Raw genomic sequence first — 18,904 nt, 5'->3', positions numbered from 1 at the left:
TGCTGTTCCTCCAATTTCCGGTGTTGCTCACTCTGGCAATGGAGGAGAACCAGGACAGAGAGGTCGGATTGGGAATGGGAGGGGGAGTTGAAGTGCTGAGCCACCGGGAGTTCAGGTAGGTTATTGCGGACTGAGCGGAGGTGTTTTGCGAAACGATCGCCCGACCTCCGCCTAGTCTCCCCGAGGTTTGTAGGTTATTTGCGTGGGGTGGTGCTAGTGTACAGGGATCGCTGGTTGGTCGAAAGGACTGCTTCCGCGCTGTATCTCTGAAATCTAACTCTAAAATCTACAGGCAGCGAGGAGAAGATTGATCAGCAAACCGAGCTGGATCGTTGAGTAACAGGAACAGTAGAGACGGCACACCATTAGCTAAGTCTGACCATACATGATATCCGTTCTGTCTGTGATTACCAATACCACTTTATAGATTTGGTGCCGACTTACACTTGTTTCAGCAAAGGCTCGATACAGTGATCTCCCATCCTTCCTACTCCACTGAATCACTTCCCTGAAGCTCCTCTCCTGAGAGTGCTGGCTCATGGATCTGTGCATCAGATCCCCGCATCCCAATCTTTCCATCTGGGTGTCGGGGGTTGTGGGGAGAAGGCAGGAGAATGTGGTGGAGAGGGAATGCTTGATCAGTCATGATTGAATGGCGGAGAAGGCTTGATGGGCTGAATGGCCTAATTGTTCCAGAACAAGGGGTCACAGTTTAAGGGTAAGGGGGAAATCTTTTACGACCAAGATGAGAAAAACATTTTTCACACAGAGAGTGGTGAATCTCTGGAATTCTCATCCAACTCAGTATCCCATCATCTGCAATGTTCACCATCCCTTCCTGCAACTTTGATTTTAGTTTATAACTGAGATACAGAGTGGAAATACAAGCACTTGGCCCACGCCGACCAGCGATCCCCGCACATTAACACGATACCACACACACTGGGGACAATCTGTTAACATTTACCAAACCAATTCACCTACAAACCTGCACGTCTTTGGGAGGAAACCGAAGATCTCGGAGAAAACCTACGCAGGTCATGGGGAGAACATGCAAACTCCACACAGACAGCACCTGCAGTCAGGATCGAACCCGGGTCTCCGACGCTGTAAGGCAGCAACTCGACCGCTGGGCCACCGTGCCGACCTAAATCGGCATTTGGGAATTATAATCTCCACTGGGAGATCGGCATCTATAATGGTGACCCTCCTTCGGACGTGTGTGTGTGTGTGTGTGTGTGTGTGTGTGTGTGTGTGTGTGTGTGTGTGTGTGTGTGTGTGTGTGTGTGTGTGTGTGTGTGTGTGTGTGTGTGTGTGTGTGTGTGTGTCTGTGTCTGTGTCTGTGTCTGTGTCTGTGTGTTCTCAAGAGAGTTTATTGTCATGTGTCCCTGTATAGGACCATGAAATTCTTGCTTTGCTTCAGCACAACAGAACATAGTAGGCATTGACTACAGAACAGATCAGTGTGTCCATATACCATAATATAAATATATATACACATGGATAAATAAACTGATAAAGTGCAAATAACAGATAATGGGTTATTAATGTTCAGAGTTTTGGCCGAGCCAGGTTTAATAGCCTGATGGCTGTGGGGAAGTAGCTATTCCTGAACCTGGTTGTTGCAGTCTTCAGGCTCCTGTACCTTCTACCTGAAGGTAGCAGGGAGATGAGTGTGTGGCCAGGATGGTGTGGGTCCTTGATGATACTGCCAGCCTTTTTGAGGCAGCGACTGCGATAAATCCCCTCGATGGAAGGAAGGTCAGAGCCGATGATGGACTGGGCAGTGTTTACTACTTTTTGTAGTCTTTTCCTCTCCAGGGCGCTCAAGTTGCCGAACCAAGCCACGATGCAACCGGTCAGCATGCTCTCTACTGTGCACCTGTAGAAGTTAGAGAGAGTCCTCCTTGACAAACCGACTCTCCGTAATCTTCTCAGGAAGTAGAGGCGCTGATGTGCTTTCTTGATAATTGCATTAGTTTTCTCGGACCAGGAAAGATCTTCAGAGATGTGCACGCCCAGGAATTTGAAGCTCTTGACCCTTTCAATCATCGACCCATTGATATAAACGGGACTGTGGGTCCCCCTCCTACTCCTTCCAAAGTCCACAATCAGTTCCTTGGTTTTGCTGGTGTTGAGGGCCAGGTTATTGCGCTGGCACCATATGGACAGTTGCTCGATCTCTCTTCTATACTCTGACTCATCCTCATCAGTGATACGTCCCACAACAGTGGTGTCGTCAGCGAACTTGATGATGGAGTTCGCACTGTGACAGGCTACGCAGTCATGAGTATGGAGTGAGTACAGCAGGGGGCTGAGCACGCAGCCTTGAGGTGCTCCCATGCTGATTGTTATCGAGGCTGACACATTTCCACCAATACGAACAGACTGTGGTCTGTGAATGAGGAAGTCGAGGATCCAATTGCAGAGGGATGCGCAGAGACCCAGTTCTGTGAGTTTGGTAACCAGCTTGGAGGGGATGATTGTGTTAAATGCCGAGCTGTAATCGATGAATAACAGCCTGACATGAGTTTTTGTTGTCCAAGTGGTCCAGAGCGGAGTGGAGGGTCAGCGAGATTTCATCCACCGTTGATCTGTGCGTTGTGTGTGCATGTGTGTGCGCATGTGTACGTATGTGTGGGCGTGTGTGTGCGTGTGCGTGTGTATGCCTGTGCGTGTGTGTGTGTGCGCATGTGTGTGTGTGTGTGTGTGTGTGTGTGTGTGTGTGCACTTACGTTTTTAATTGTTCATTATATTGTTTTACACACACACACACAAACACACACACACACACACACACACACACACACACACACACACACACACACACACACACACACACACACATCCATACGTATCAAGCATGGTCACCTTCTCCAGAGATGCTGTCTGACCCGTTGAGTTACTCCAGCTATTTGTTCCTACATACATACTGTACGTACATACATACACATAAAAACAGACAAATAAACAATAATAGTGCAAAATGACAACACCAATGCCCCCAAGCTGATGTGGTTCAGAGTGTGATTATCCAGACTGGGTGTGAATTACACACAGTGGCATTGCAACCTGCCTCTGTATTTGTGAGTGAGGGAGGGAGTGCTCGGAGAAGTGAATGGATTCATCCCTGCACAGCAGGTGGGAATGTGCAGGAGCTGTGTTGAGGCCCATTGTACATAACCAGACCTGGGTACTGAGGCACTGCTTCACTATCTGTGGCTAGAATCGAACGGGCCCGCATACGGGAGACATAATTGCAGCAATTTCAGAGCCAATCTAGCATCTGCTTTGCTGCATAATCAGGGAAACCCAATAAATCAAAGGCCATTCAGGGCTCTGATTGAGTTACCGCTAATTAGTTTTAAATGCATTCATAAATTTTACATATTAAGAAAACTATTTGGAGACTGAAAAAAATCAAACGACTCTTTCTTCATTAACCTTTGTCGAGTGGGATCAGGACTGATATTGCTTTCCCCCAGGAAGGTTCCTGTTTTGGGGCCTGGTGGAATTTATTTGGAAGAGGAAACAGTTCAACAATGTGTGTTCACTTTGCATATCAGATCAAACTTGCCCTGAATCCATACGATCTCCCACCGCCTTCTCCTGCCCTGTGTATTGGTCCACTGCCCCAAGATAACATGCCCCAGTTGCAAACTATTATCAATAAAGCAAGCAACACTATTTCTATTAAATTCACTGCTATTGGAGCGGCACGGTGGTGCAGCAGTAGAGTTGCTGCCTCACAGGGCCAGAGACACGGGTTCAGTGCTGACTACGGGTGCTGTCTGTACAGAGTTTGTGCGTTGTCCCTGTGACCGTGTGGGTTTTCTCCAGGTGTCCCGGTTTCCTCCCACACTCCAAAGACGTGCAGGTTTGTAGGTTACTTGGCCTGGTCAAATTGTAAATTGTGCTTGGTGGATAGTACTGGTGTACAGGGATCGCCAGTCGCCACGGACTCAATGGGCCGAAGGGCCTGTTTCCATGCTATATCTCTAAACGAAACGATATGCTGTACTGTATATGCATTCACATAGAAGGCTTTGATCTTCCAGCTAATGGGAAGAGCAGGCCTGTTATCTCCGCAAATCCAAAGGATTATGAACCTTGTGCAGGAAGGAACTGCAGATGCTGGTTTACTCCGAAGTTAGACACAAAACGCTGGAGTAACTCAACGGGACGGACGGGCAGCATCTCTGGAGAAAAGGAATAGAGTGTTGAGACTCTTCTTCAGACTGAGAGTCTGGTGACAGAAGTAACTCACTGTTAACTGTGCGGGAAAGGAACTGGTTACACCGAAGATGGACACAAAACGCTGGAGTAACTCAGCGGGAGAGACGGGCAGCATCTCTGGAGAGGAGGAAGGTGTTGGTATGTGGTGCTCAGTGCTGCAGGCGAGCAGCCAAAGGCAGAAAGGGCATCAGATGGAAGCATCTGCTCTCAGTCTTGGACTTCAGCTGTGGGTCTCTGTTTGCGGGGGGGGGGGGGGGGGGGGGGGGGGGGGGGGGGGGGGGGGGGTGGGGGGGGGGGGGGGGGGGGGGGATGGGGCGGTTGGATATGACAGCAGGAATCACAATCACACTTGCTTCCCAGCCCTCTGGGAAATTACATTCTGTAACAATCTGAAATGAGACGCTGGCAACAGTTTGATGAAAAAAAAAATCCGCTCTTAATATCTCCTCTTTTCACACTCAGATGGTTAAGGCAATCATGCCATGTTAATCTGTGTTTTTTTATTAGTCCCTCTCAGGGTCCTCAATGGAATAATCCTGATAGCAAATGCATAGGCTGGGCTCCCCGAAATGTGGCTTTGATGTGCTCAGGACATTGTAATGCCAGCAGAGTCGTGTAATTGACAGCACAGCGCGCTCGTTATTTCACATCTGTCCGACCTGATAGATGGCACAACTTGGAGCCTCCGCATGGATTCGTGGGGAAGAGCCAATGCTTTGCTAGTGGCCTGAGGTGCTGAATCGCAGGTGTGTCACCTTTGAAGAGGTTCTCTCAGACGGGGGGCCCTCACTCCTGCTCCAAGACCATGTTCGGACCCCGGACTCAGTGGCTCAAGGGTATTTTATTGTCGCCTGGACACAAGCTCACACTGGTTATAGGAGTAGAAATAGGCCATTCGGCCCATCGAGTCCTCTCCACCATTCATAGAAACATGGAACATAGAAACATAGAAAATAGGCGCAGGAGTAGCCATTCGGCCCTTCGAGCCTGCACCACCATTCACTATGATCATGGCTGATCATCCAACTCAGTATCCTGTACCTGCCTTCTCCCCATACCCCCTGATCCCTTTAGCCACAAGGGCCACATCTAACTTCCTCGTAAATATAGCAAATGAACTGTGGCCTCAACTAACTTCTGCGGCAGAGAATTCCAGAGATTCACCACTCTCTGTGTGAAAAATGTTTTTCGCATCTCGGTCCTAAAAGATTTCCCCATTTATGGCTGATCATCCCCTATCAATAACCCATGCCTGCCTTCTCCCCATATCCCTTGCCTCCACTAGCCCCTAGAGCTCTATCTAACTCTCTCTTAAATCCGTCCAGTGACTTGTCCTCCACTGCCCTCTGTGGCAGGGAATTCCATAAATTTGCAACTCCCAGGGTGAAAAAGTTTTTTCTCACCTCAGTCTTAAATTACCTCCCCTTTATTCTAAGACTGTGGCCTCTGGTTCTGGACTCGCCCAACATTGGGAACATTTTCCTGCATCTAGCTTGTCCAGTCCTTTTATAATTTTATATGTTTATATAAGATAAATGAATATGTTCTATATAGAAACATAGAAACATAGAAAATAGGTGCAGGAGTAGGCCATTCGGCCCTTCGAGCCTGCACCGCCATTCAATATGATCATGGCTGATCATCCAACTCAGTATCCTGTTCCTGCCTTCTCTCCATACCCCCTGATCCCTTTAGCCACAAGGCCCACATCTAACTCCCTCTTAAATATAGCCAATGAACTGTGGCCTCAACTACCTTCTGCGGGAGAGAATTCCAGAGATTCACCACTCTCTGTGTGAAAAAAGTTTTCCTCATCTCGGTCCTAAAAGATTTCCCCTTTATCCTTAAACTGTGACCCCTTGTTCTGGACTTCCCCAACATCGGGAACAATCTTCCTGCATCTAGCCTGTCCAACCCCTTAAGAATTTTGTAAGTTTCTATAAGATCCCCCCTCAATCTTCTAAATTCTAGCGAGTACAAACTGAATCTATGCAGTCTTTCTTCATATGAAAGTCCTGACATCCCAGGAATCAGTCTGGTGAACCTTCTCTGTACTCCCTCTATGTCAAGAATGTCTTTCCTCAGATTAGGAGACCAAAACTGTACACAATACTCCAGGTGTGGTCTCACCAAGACCCTGTACAACTGCACTAGAACCTCCCTGCTCCTATACTCAAATCCTTTTGCTATATCTTGTGTAGGAAGGAACTGCAGATGTTGGTTTAAGCCGAAGATAGACACAAAAAGCTGGAGTAACTCAACGGGACAGGCAGCATCTCTGGAGAGAAGGAATGGGTGACGTTTCGGGTCGAGACCCTTCTTCAGACTCGCGTTATCAAGAGTTCAAGTTCAAGTTGGTTTATTGTCATGTGTCCCTGTATAGGACAATGATATTCTTGCTTTGCTTCAGCACACAGAACATAGTAGGCATTGACTACAAAACAGATCAGTGTGTCCATATACCATGATATAAATATATACACACACATGAATAAATAAACTGACAAAGTGCAAATAACAGAAAATGGGTTACAAGACTGCCTTCCAGTAATGCCCCTGTCCCACTTAGGAAACCTGAACGGAAACCGCTGGAGACTTTGTGCCCCACCCAAGGTTTCCGTGCGGTTCCCGGAGGTTTTTGTCAGTCTCCCTACCTGCTTCCACTACCTGCAACCTCCGGCAACCACCTGCAACCTCCGGGGGAACCGCACTGAAACTTTGGGTTGGGGCGCAAAGTCTCCAGAGGTTTCCGTTCAGGTTTCCTAAGTGGGACGGGGGCATTACTGATTAATATATGGTCTTCTCCACACAATGGAGATGTGATGGCCCCCAGTGTCACGGTACCAGCTGTGCCAGGCATGAACAGCGCAGGCAGTGAGAACAAAGCACCAGACAGCATCGACAAGGCTTGTCATTTCACTCTGAGGTTTGTACAAAGTGTTTACTGGGTGTCTGAATACTAGTGATTAATAAACTAAGGAAGCAACTGATGCCGGCGGAGAAACATCTCGCTGCCAGTCACCGATACACTAATGGCCTCCCGAGATATCGCAAGCCCTTTGAGCAAAAGCGCAAGGCAATACATCAACGTCTCATCCCACCCCATCTGATTAATTCTTCCCAACAGCCAAATTAGTGTCTGACATAAAGTGACAATAATGCTGTTGAGATATCGCCATCACAGACGAGGTCACTGGGTGGTACCAACGAGTGTGGCAGCCTCGCCAACAGCAGTCCGCCCTTGCACCCTTTCTGTTATTTTTAGTGTGTCTAAAAGTATGTTTTTAAAGGTTTCTTAGTCTTTTATTAAGTGGGGGGTGTGGGGGAGGGGAATAGAGGGAAACTGTTTCCCAGTCACTTCCTGGTCAAATGCGCCTTTCCTCCGAGTCGCATCTTAGAAACATAGAAATTAGGTGCAGGAGTAGAGGCCATTCGGCCCTTCGAGCCTGCACCGCCATTCAATATAATCATGGCTGATCATCCAACTCAGTATCCCATCCCTGCCTTCTCTCCATACCCCATGGTCCCTCTAGCCACAAGGGCCACATCTAACTCCCTCTTGAATATAGCCAATGAACTGTGGCCTCAACTACCTTCTGTGGCAGAGAATTCCAGAGATTCACCACTCACTGTGTAAAAAATGTTTTCCTCATCTCGATCCTAAAAGATTTCCCCCTTATCCTTAAACTGTGACCCCTTTGTTCTGGACTTGCCCAACATCGGGAACAATCTTCCTGCATCTAGCCTGTCCAACCCCTCAAAGTAAACTGAGATAAACTAAACCTCTCTCTCCACCACCATTCCCGGCAACACGTTCCAGGCACCCACCATCTTCTGTGCAAAAATCTTGCCCGCACATCTCCTTTCAACTTTGCCCCTCTCATCTTAAAGCTGTGCCCTCCAGTATTCAACTCAGGTGAATTTCTATGGCAAGCCAGGTGAGTGTTCGACGACACTGGGCCTGTACTCGCTGGTGTTTAGAAGGATGATGGGGACACCTCATAGAAACTTACCTAATAGTGAAAGCCCTGGATAGAGTGGATGTGGAGAGGATGTTTCCACTAGTGGGAGAATCTCGGACCAGAGGGCACAGCCTCTGAATAAAAGGACGTACCTTTAGGCAGAAGATGAGGAAGAATTTCTTTAGTCAGAGGGTGGTGAGTCTGTGGAATTCTTTGCCACAGTCAGCGGTGGAGGCCAAGTCATTGGGTACTTTTAAGGTAGAGATTGACAGATTCTTGATTAGTATGGGTGTTCGGGGTTATGGGGAGAAGGCAGTAGAATGGGGTTGAGAGGAAAAAATAGATCAGCCATGATTGAATGGCGGAGTAGACTTGATGGGCCGAATGGCCTAATTCTGCTCCTATCACATGAACTTATGAACTGACAAAGGAGACGTGGGGGAGCACAGTGGCACAGTTGGTAGTGCTGTCTGTGAGGAGTTTGCACGTTCTGCCTATGACCACGTGGGTTTTCTCCGGGAGCTCTGGTTTCCTCCCACACTCCAAAGACGTACAGGTTTTGTAGATTAGTTGGGTTTGGGAAAAAATTGTAAATTGTCCCCACGTGAGTGTGGGCCAGTTCTAGTGTAGAGTCGGCGCGGACTCAGCGGTCCGAGGAGCCTCTTTCCGTGCTGTATCTCCAAAGCCTAATGTCCAAATGTCTCTAGAAATGAGACGGTGGCTGAACAGGCTTGAAATTGCTATGAGGTTTAGGAACATTGGCCAGAGACGTCCCATTAAATTAATCCTGCGCTATAAACTACTGAAGGAAGAGACAGTCCCTTGTGGCGGGCTCGTGGTGCAGGGTAATTGAGTCATTCTGTTGGAGAATTATGGACTGTTCGAGCTTTGAATTCACAGTGCAGGGAAGGATCTGAACTTTTGAGATTAGATTGCTACTCTCTGTGTCGGTCAGATAACACCAGGGCCTCCGCAGAGATAGTGCCAGCTTCCGGATGAATGCTGGATGTCGTTGTGGCTGCCCTCTGCGTGACTCTGCTGCTAATGTGGCGAGATTACTTCAACGGAGCTTCAGACACGTTGAAACTCAGCGGGCAATCTTCCCCCAAAGAGGCATTTGTAGGGCTCGATAACAAACGGTGGGTACTAATGAATGCGTATCAACCCGTGTCCTTATGGTGTGATGGTGAGCAGTAGTCTTGATGGTGAGGTACCTTAGTACAAAGCTCACACCTCTAATTAGTGGTACGCAAAAATGCTGGAGGAACTCAGCGGGTGCAGCAGCATCTATGGAGCGAAGGAAATAGGCAACGTTTCGGGCCGAAACCCGGAAGGGTTTCGGCCCAAAACGTCGCCTATTTCCTATAGTGGAGATTGTTCAACTCTTTGCATGGAGCGGAGGAAATAGGCAACGTTTCGGGCCGAAACCCTTCTTCAGACTGATGTGGGGTTGGCGGGGAGAAGGAAGGAAGAAGGAGGAGGAGGAATGAACATTGAGTTCTCCCAATTTTGTTAGCCCTTGCTGTCTCCTCCCCTTCCTCAGCCCTCGGGCTCCTCCTACTCCTTTTTCCTTTCTTCTCCCCCCCCCCCCATCAGTCTGAAGAAGGGTTTCGACCCGAAACGTCGCCTATTTCCTTCGCTCCATAGATGCTGCTGCACCCGCTGAGTTTCTCCAGCATTTTTGTCTACCTTCGATTTTCCAGCATCTGCAGTTCCTTCTTGAACACCTCTAATTAGTGTTGGCCGTGTCTTTCTTTATACATCATTCATTAGGTGCCTAGCGCTTTAAGGCAGCACGGTGGTGCAATGGTAGAGTTGCTGCCTCACAGCGCCAGAGACCCCGGTTCGATCCTGACTACGGGCGCTGTCTGTACGGAGTTTGCACGTTCTCCCCGTGACCTGCGTGGCTTTTCTCCCGTATCTCCGCTTTCCTCCCACACTCCAAAGACGTACAGGTTTGTAGGTTAATTGGCTTGGCATGATTGTAAATTGTCCCTAGTGTGTGTAGGATAGAGTTAGTGTGCGGGGATCGCTGGTCGGCACGGACTTGTGTTTCCTCGCTGTATCTCTAAACTAAACTAACCTAACAGCACGCTGATGTATGAAGGGCGGCAGGGAGTGAGAGCAGGTCACAGAGTGCTCAGACAGGTCAAAGCCTAGTCAGCCATGGGGCCCGTCCTAGTCATTAGCCCAGTGGTCATACTTTATTGTCACGTGCACCGAGGTTTTTTTTGCGTGCTATCCAGTCAGCGGAAATACTATAGAGTGCATGTGGAGAGGATGTTTCCCCCAGTGGGAGAGTCTTGGACCAGTGGTCACAGCCTCAGAATAAAAGGATGTAACTTTAGGAAGGAGATGAGGTGGAATTTCTTTAGTCAGAGGGTGGTGAATCTGTGGAACTCATCGCCACAGACGGCTGTGGAGGACAAGGCGATTGATATGTTTAGGTCAGAGATAGATAGATTCTTCATTAGTACGGGTGTCAGGGGTTATGAGGAGAAGGCAGGAGAATGGGGTTGAGAGGGAGAGATAGATCAGTCATGATTGAATGGCAGAGTAGACTCGATGGGCCGAATGGCCTAATTCTCCTATCACATGAACATAAGGGTCACGACCCAAAACATCAACTATCCATGTCCTCCAGAGGTGCTGCTGACCCTCTGAATTACTCCAGCACTTTTTTTCTTCTTTTTTTTGTAAACCAGCATCTGCAATTCCTTGTGTCTAATGTTATCAATCAATCAATTGTATTTGTATAGTACATTTAAAAACATCTCACGTTGACCAAAGTGCTGTACATCAGTGCAGTTCCTAATGTGCTACATACAATGGTTCACAGATATAACAATACATACATAAACTGTTTACAGAGCCCCTCAGAGGGCCTCAAAAATACTAGGGGGTAGAAATAGGTTTTAAGTCTAGACTTAAAGGAGTCGATGGAGGGGACAGTTCTGATGAGGAGCGCCATGCGGTTCCGCAGTCTAGGTGCTGCAACAGCAAAAGCGCGGTCACCCCTGAGCTTCAACCTGGACCGCGGGATGGTCAGTAGCCCCAAGTCAGCCGACCTGATGGACCTGGAGGTAGAGTGGTGGGTTGGAAGATTTTTGATATAGGTGGGGGCAAGCCCGTTGAGGGCTTTGTGTACGAATAAGAGGAGCCGATTGGGAAAGGGGGAGATGCAACGAGACCTGGGTGTCATGGTACACCAGTCATTGAAGGTAGGCATGCAGGTGCAGCAGGCAGTAAAGAAAGCGAATGGTATGTTAGCTTTCATTGCAAAAGGATTTGAGTATAGGCGCAGGGAGGTTCTACTGCAGTTGTACAGGGTCTTGGTGAGACCACACCTGGAGTATTGCGTACAGTTTTGGTCTCCAAATCTGAGGAAGGACATTATTGCCATAGAGGGAGTGCAGAGACGGTTCACCAGACTGATTCCTGGGATGTCAGGACTGTCTTATGAAGAAAGACTGGGTAGACTTGGTTTATACTCTCTAGAAATTAGGAGATTGAGGGGGGATCTTATAGAAACTTACAAATTTCTTAAGGGGTTGGACAGGCTAGATGCAGGAAGATTGTTCCCGATGTTAGGGAAGTCCAGGACAAGGGGTCACAGCTTAAGGATAAAGGGGGAAATCCTTTAAAACCGAGATGAGAAGAACTTTTTTCACACAGAGTGGTGAATCTCTGGAACTCTCTGCCACAGAGGGTAATTGAGGCCAGTTCATTGGCTATATTTAAGAGGGAGTTAGATGTGGCCCTTGTGGCTAAGGGGATCAGGGGGTATGGAGAGAAGGCAGGTACGGGATACTGAGTTGGATGATCAGCCATGATCATATTGAATGGCGGTGCAGGCTCGAAGGGCCGAATGGCCTACTCCTGCACCTAATTTCTATGTTTCTATGTTTCTATGAGCTTGAAGTTGATTCTGTACCGTACTGGATGCCAGTGGAGGGAGGCCAGGATCGGGGTGATGTGGTCCCTTTTACGGGGTACCCATCAGAAGTCTCGCTGCGGCGTTTGAAACCAATTGCAGGCGGGACAGGGATGATTGGCTGATGCCAGTGTATAGGGAGTTGCAGTGGTCAAAGCGGGAGGAGATGAATGCGTGAATGGTCTTTTCCAAGGTCGTCGAATTGGAGGAATGGGTTGATTTTAGCTATGGTGCGAAGCTGAAAGAAACTAGCTTTAACCACAGGGCTGACTTGCTTGTCAAACTTTAATGCGGAGTCAACTATCACGCCAAGGTTTTTGACGTGCGGTTTGAGTAAGGAGGTTAGGCTTCCAAAGCAGCCTGTTATTGTTTTGATGGAGTCGGAGGGTTTTGTCCCGTCTATAACTTAGATTACATTATACGTATCCGTAATACGTATACATAAGCCGGGGGCTTTGACTTTGACTCTGTCATCGGGGGGGGGGGGGGAGAGTGCAGTGGAGAGATAAGTTTTTTTGGCCTTCCATCACAGTGATGTGATGGATGTTTATGTAAATTATGTTGTGTCTTGGGTCTATTTGTTTGTAATGTACGGCTGCAGAAACGGCATTTCGTTTGGACCTCAAGGGGTCCAAATGACAATTAAATTGAATCTTGAGATCTTGAATCTTGAATCAACCCATACTTTAACAGTGTGATAGTGAGCAGTAATCTTGATGGAAAGCCTTAGTGCAAAGCTCCCACCTCTACCTAGTGTTAGCTATGTCTTGCTTTATCCCGCCAGCTTTGTACATCATTCATTTGCTGCCTAGCTTTTTAAGGGACTGTTCGCAGATACATTTTTTGTGCATTGATCATGCAGATTCTAGCGTTGATCTTAAATTTTCAAAGAAACATAGAAACATAGAAAATAGGTGCAGGAGTAGGCCATTCGGCCCTTCAAACCTGCACCGTCATTCAATATGATCATGGCTGATCATCCAACTCAGTATCCCGTACCTGCCTTCTCTCCATACCCCCTGATCCCTTTAGCCACAAGGGCCACATCTAACTCCCTCTTAAATATAGCCAATGAACTGTGGCCTCAACTACCTTCTGTGGCAGAGAGTTCCAGAGACTCACCACTCTCTGTGTAAATTTTATTTTCTCATCTCAGTCCTAAAAGATTTCCCCCTTATCCTTAAACTGTGACCCCTTGTTCTGGACTTCCCCAACATCGGGAACAATCTTTCTGCATCTAGCCTGTCCAACCCCTTAAGAATTTTGTAAGTTTCTATAAGATCCCCCCTCAATCTTCTAAATTCTAACAAGTACACGCCGAGTCTATCCAGTCTTTCTTCATATGAAAGTCCTGCCATCCCAGGAATCAGTCTGGTGAACCTTCTCTGTACTCCCTCTATGGCAAGAATGTCTTTCCTCAGATTTTGACTGACAAGGGGCATTCATTCTCAATCAAGTGTTACAGAGTCGACCATAAACCATATCTTTTCTCAGTCACCCATTTTAGCATCCGCAGCTGCTTTTTTCATCGCAGAGGTTTCGAGGCAGTAAATATTTCACTCATCAACAGCTTTTGGTTAGCTGTTTGGTCTGATGGGGGCACTTTGAAGACTATTTTATTTTTTTTTAAAAACATTGCATAGCCATAATCTAAGAAATGGGATAACTTGTCCAATGAATTCGTAACTCATTGTTAAAACTTAATGAATAACCAGAGGAAGAGGTAGTCAAAAATGCTGGAGAAACTCAGCGGGTGAGGCAGCATCTATGGAGCGAAGGAATAGGTGACGTTTCGGGTCGAAACGTCACCTATTCCTTCGCTCCATAGATGCTGCCTCACCCGCTGAGTTTTTCCAGCATTTTTTGTCTACCTTCAATTTTTCCAGCATCTGCAGTTCTTTCTTAACCAGAGACAGCGGGGTTGCTGCCTGACACCACCTTACAGTGCCAGAGACCCGGGTTCAATCCTGACTACGGGTGCTGTCTGTACGGGTGCCGTACGTTCGTTTGTTCCGTAACCCCCGTGGGTTTTCTCCGGGTGCTCCGGTTTCCTCCCGCAACCCACACTCCAAAGACGTGCAGGTTTGTAGACTAATTGGCTTGGTAAAAATTGTAAATGGTCCCTCATGCGTGTTAAATAGTCTTGGTGTACAGGGATCGATGGTCGGCATGGACTCGGTGGACCGAGGGGCCTGTTTCTGCACTGTGTCTCTAAACTAAACTAATCTGAAGTCATACAGCATGGAAACAGCCTCTTTGGCCCAACTGGTCCCTGCCCGACCAAGATGCCCCATCAAAGCTAGTTGCATTTGCCTTGGCTTGGTCCATATCCCTCTAAATCCCATTACGAGTTTCCATTGATTTTGAGGATATACATTGATTTTAATTTATGACTTGTGGTGAAGAGAAAAAAAACAAACAAAAGGCTGTGAATAACATCGAGAACTATCCCAGTCCTCAGTTTCTGTCTGAATAACTGCGTTAAACAAGGGATCAATCCTCTGAAATCTAATTCCATATAATCTGATTTTACAACTTGTTTTGACAATGGATAATGCCGTCGTGTGACCAAGCATCCGATTCCAGAGATATAGGAAGCCATTTGCTTTGGCGTGGCTCTCCATTTATCAATGTTTAGTTATCTGGGATTTAATATTGTATTAAGTGCTGTAATCACTTTCAGGTTGAAATCTTTCTCGGGCCAGTGAATCAGGCATCTCTTTAATTTTATGGGCCTCCTTGCATCAAATCTATGAGAACGTGTCTGGAATGAAGAGTTGTCGGGAGAAGGGTGCTGTCCCTTTAACCCCCTGCTGACTGCATGTGTAACACAGCTAATTAATTTGATACTTCAAGCTTCCTAATTGAATGCTTTCTCGTTAATTGGACATCTGTGGATGTACACAATGTGCAAAATGGTGTGAAGCTGCATTTAAATCAGCAGCCCGTGCCTGCACACAGACCTATTGAAAACAACAACACAAGGACACAAAGTGTTTGGTTCAGTTTTATTTATTACCACGTGTACCTAGGTACAGTGAAAGGCTTTTGTTGCCTGCTGTCCAGTCAGCGGAAAGCCAACACATGATTACAATCGAGCAATAATACACGTTGCTAAAAGCCCCTGCCCCCACGGTATGAGTTCATTCCAAGAGCTCTCCCCGAGTTTCCCCCGATTCGAACTCGGAGATTTACGGTAATGGCCGCTCGTCGGTACTCAGGGCTCTCGTGGACATTTTTTCAACCTGCTTTGAAAAATCTTCACGAGTCTTCCCGTGCTTGCCTGCCGTTAGCGAGTCTTCCCGAGTACCTGCCGTTAGCGTTACGAGCCGCTAAGAGACGTCCCCGAGCTCCGACGTACCCGCTACGTTCATTCTCCGCGCTTACCACGAGTTTGATGTTTTTTATCATGCTGCATTTTATGATGTTGTTGCAGGAAAGGATTTACCACAGCACTGGTGTCTCAGTGAATTGTTACAATGCTGGGGGTTTAGGTGTGTACGTGTCTTCAATAGATTCAGCACAAATTGTTAAATACCCAGAGCCTTGTATTTAACCAGGCGTGCAAAATCGCAATCTCCATGGAACTGGCAGCAATAAATGCCAGGAAATGTCATCCATCATCACCCTTGTGAATGACAGCAGTTTATAGTCGAACAGTGAAACTCCTTCATGGAAACAGAGCCAGCGCCAGATGAATGTTACCAGCCACAGGTCAAAGAACCAGCCACAGGTTCTGTTGGAGTCTGGGGATAGATACAGAAAGACTCATAGAGTCCTAGCCTCCATATGACTCTGTGGACTAAACCGTTGGAGTAACTCGGCGGATCAGGCAGCATCTCTGGAGAAACGTGAGGAGCATTCCCACTCTGATGGTCTGGGCTGCGTCCACAATTAGATCACAAGAGATAGGAGCAGAATTAGGCCATTCGGCCCATCAAGTCTACTCCACCATTCAATCATGGCTGATCTATCTCTCCCTCCTAACCACACTCCTGCCTTCTCCCCATAACCTCTGACACCCGTACTAATCAAGAATCGATCTATCTCTGCCTTCAAATATATCCACCTGACTCTGCCTCAACACAGCCATCTGTGGCAAAGAATTCCACAGATTCACCACTCTCTGACTACAGACATTTCTCCTCATCTCCTTCCTAAAAGAACGTCCTTTAATTCTGAGGCTGTGACCTCTAGTCCTAGACTCTCCCACTAGTAGAAACATCCTCCATGCATCCACTCTATCCAAGCCTTTCACTATTCTGTACGTTTCAATGAGGTCCCCCCTCATTCTTCTAAACTCCAGCGAGTACAGGCCCAGTGCCGTCAAACGCTGATCACATGTTAACCTACTCATTCCTGGGATCATTCTTGTAAACCTCCTCTGGACCCTCTCCAGGGACAGCACATCCTTCCTCAGGAACGGTGCCCAAAATGGCTCACAATATTACAAATGCCTCATAGAGCCTCAGCATTACATTCCTGTTCTTTTTGCAAACAAGGCCTCTCGAATTAAATGCTTGCATTGTTGCATTTGCTTTCTCTGCGTTTTCTTGCGATCTTGGATGGCAAACAAAACTGAGTAGGAACGAAATGCAGATGTTGGTTTAAATCATAGAATCATAGAAACATAGAAACATAGAAAATAGGTGCAGGAGTAGGCCATTCGGCCCTTCGAGCCTGCACCGCCATTCAATATGATCATGGCTGATCATCCAACTCAGTATCCCATCCCTTCCTTCTCTCCATACTCCTGCATCTATTTTCTATGTTTCTATGCTTCTAAAAAGCTGGAGTAACTCAGCGGGACAGGCAGCATCTCTGGAGAGAAGGAATGGGTGAGGTTTCGGGTCGAGACCCTTCTTTCTTCACACGGCAGAAAATATAGCCAATGAACTGTGGCCTCAACTACCTTCTGTGGCAGAGAATCCCACAGATTCACCACTCTCTGTGTGAAAAATGTTTTTCTCATCTCGGTCCTAAAGGATTTCCCCCCTTATCCTTAAACTGTGACCCCTTGTTCTGGACTTCCCCAACATCGGGAACAATCTTCCTGCATCTAGCCTGTCCAACCCGCTTAAGAATTTTGTAAGTTTCTATAAGATCCCCCCCTCAATCTTCTAAATTCTAGCGAGTACAAGCCGAGTCTATCCAGTCTTTCTTCATATGAAAGTCCTGCCATCGAAGGTAGACACTCATTTGCGGGACAGGCAGCATCTCTGGAGAGAAGGAATGGGTGACATTTCGTGTCGAGACCCTTCTTCAGCCTGAGTTACTCCAGCATTCTGTGCCATCTAAACAGAAATGAACTAAGCAGGGCAGAGCTACCAACGCGAGTCCTTCATCGAAAGGAGATTGCTCCAACTGGAATGCGCAGAGGGAGCCTGCATTAAGGCTGTATCAGTCAGAGCCGAACCCAGAGCTTCTCAGCATCTGCATGTCTAGTGAAATGACAGGAAGCAGCAGGATTTCAGTATAAAAGTACGACAGGGATGCGAAAATGAGTATTGATACCACAGGGGATTGTTATATCTCAGGTAGAGATTACCGCATCAGGAAGTTCCCACTTTGTCAAGAAATACAGTTAAACTCAAGAGCAGCAGAGTGAAAGATTGAAAATACTTGTTTAAATTAAGTAGAATCACTGCCTCACAGCGCCAGAGACCAGGGCTCTATCCTGACTACGGGCGCTGTCTGTACAGAGTGTGTACATTCTCCCCTTAAGAATTTTGTACAGAAACTTACAAAATTCTTAAGGGGTTGGACAGGCTAGATGCAGGAAGATTGTTCCCGATGTTGGGGATGTCCAGAACTAGGGGTGCCAGTTTAAGGATAAGGGGGAAATCTTTTAGGACCGAGATGAGGAAAAACATTTTTCACACAGAGAGTGGTGAATCTGTGGAATTCTCTGCCACAGAAGGTAGTTGAGGCCACAGTTCATTGGCTATATTTAAGAGGGAGTTAGATGTGGCCCTTGTGGCTAAAGGTTATCGGGAGAATGGAGAGAAGGCAGGTACAGGATACTGAGTTGGATGATCAGCCATGATCATATTGAATGGCGGTGCAGGCTCGAAGGGCCGAATGGCCTCTACTCCTGCACCTATTTTCTATGTTTCTATGTTTCTATGTGACCTGTGTGGGTTTTCTCCGGGATCTCCAGTTTCCTCCCACACTCCAAAGACGTACAGGTTTGTAGGATAATTACCTTGGTGTAATTGTAAATTATCCATATTGTGTGTAGGGTGGTGTTAGTGTGTGGGGATCAGTGGTTGGCACGGACTGGGTGGGATGAAGGGCCTGTATCCACGCTGTATCTCTAAACTAAACTAAACTAAACCTGCGGGCATGAACATTGAATTCACCCAATTTTGTTAGCCCTTGCTGTCTCCTCCCATCCCTCAGCCCTCGGGCTCCTCCTCCTCCTTTTTCCTTCCTTCTCCCCTCCAACGCCTATCAGTCTGAAGAAGGGTTTTGGCTCGAAACGTTGCCTATTTCCTTCGCTCCATAGATGCTGCTGCACCCGCTGAGTTTCTCCAGCATTTTTGTCTACCTTTGATTTCCAGCATCTGCAGTTCATAGAAACATAGAAACATAGAAATTAGGTGCAGGAGTAGGCCATTCGGCCCTTCGAGCCTGCACCGCCATTCAATATGATCATGGCTGATCATCCAACTCAGTATCCCGTACCTGCCTTCGCTCCATACCCTCTGATCCCCTTAGCCACAAGGGCCACATCTAACTCCCTCTTAAATATAGCCAATGAACTGGCCTC

This window comes from Leucoraja erinacea, chromosome 27, assembly GCF_028641065.1.
Source record: "Leucoraja erinacea ecotype New England chromosome 27, Leri_hhj_1, whole genome shotgun sequence".
In the NCBI taxonomy this organism is placed as follows: domain Eukaryota; kingdom Metazoa; phylum Chordata; class Chondrichthyes; order Rajiformes; family Rajidae; genus Leucoraja; species Leucoraja erinaceus.
This window is presented reverse-complemented; position numbering follows the sequence as displayed.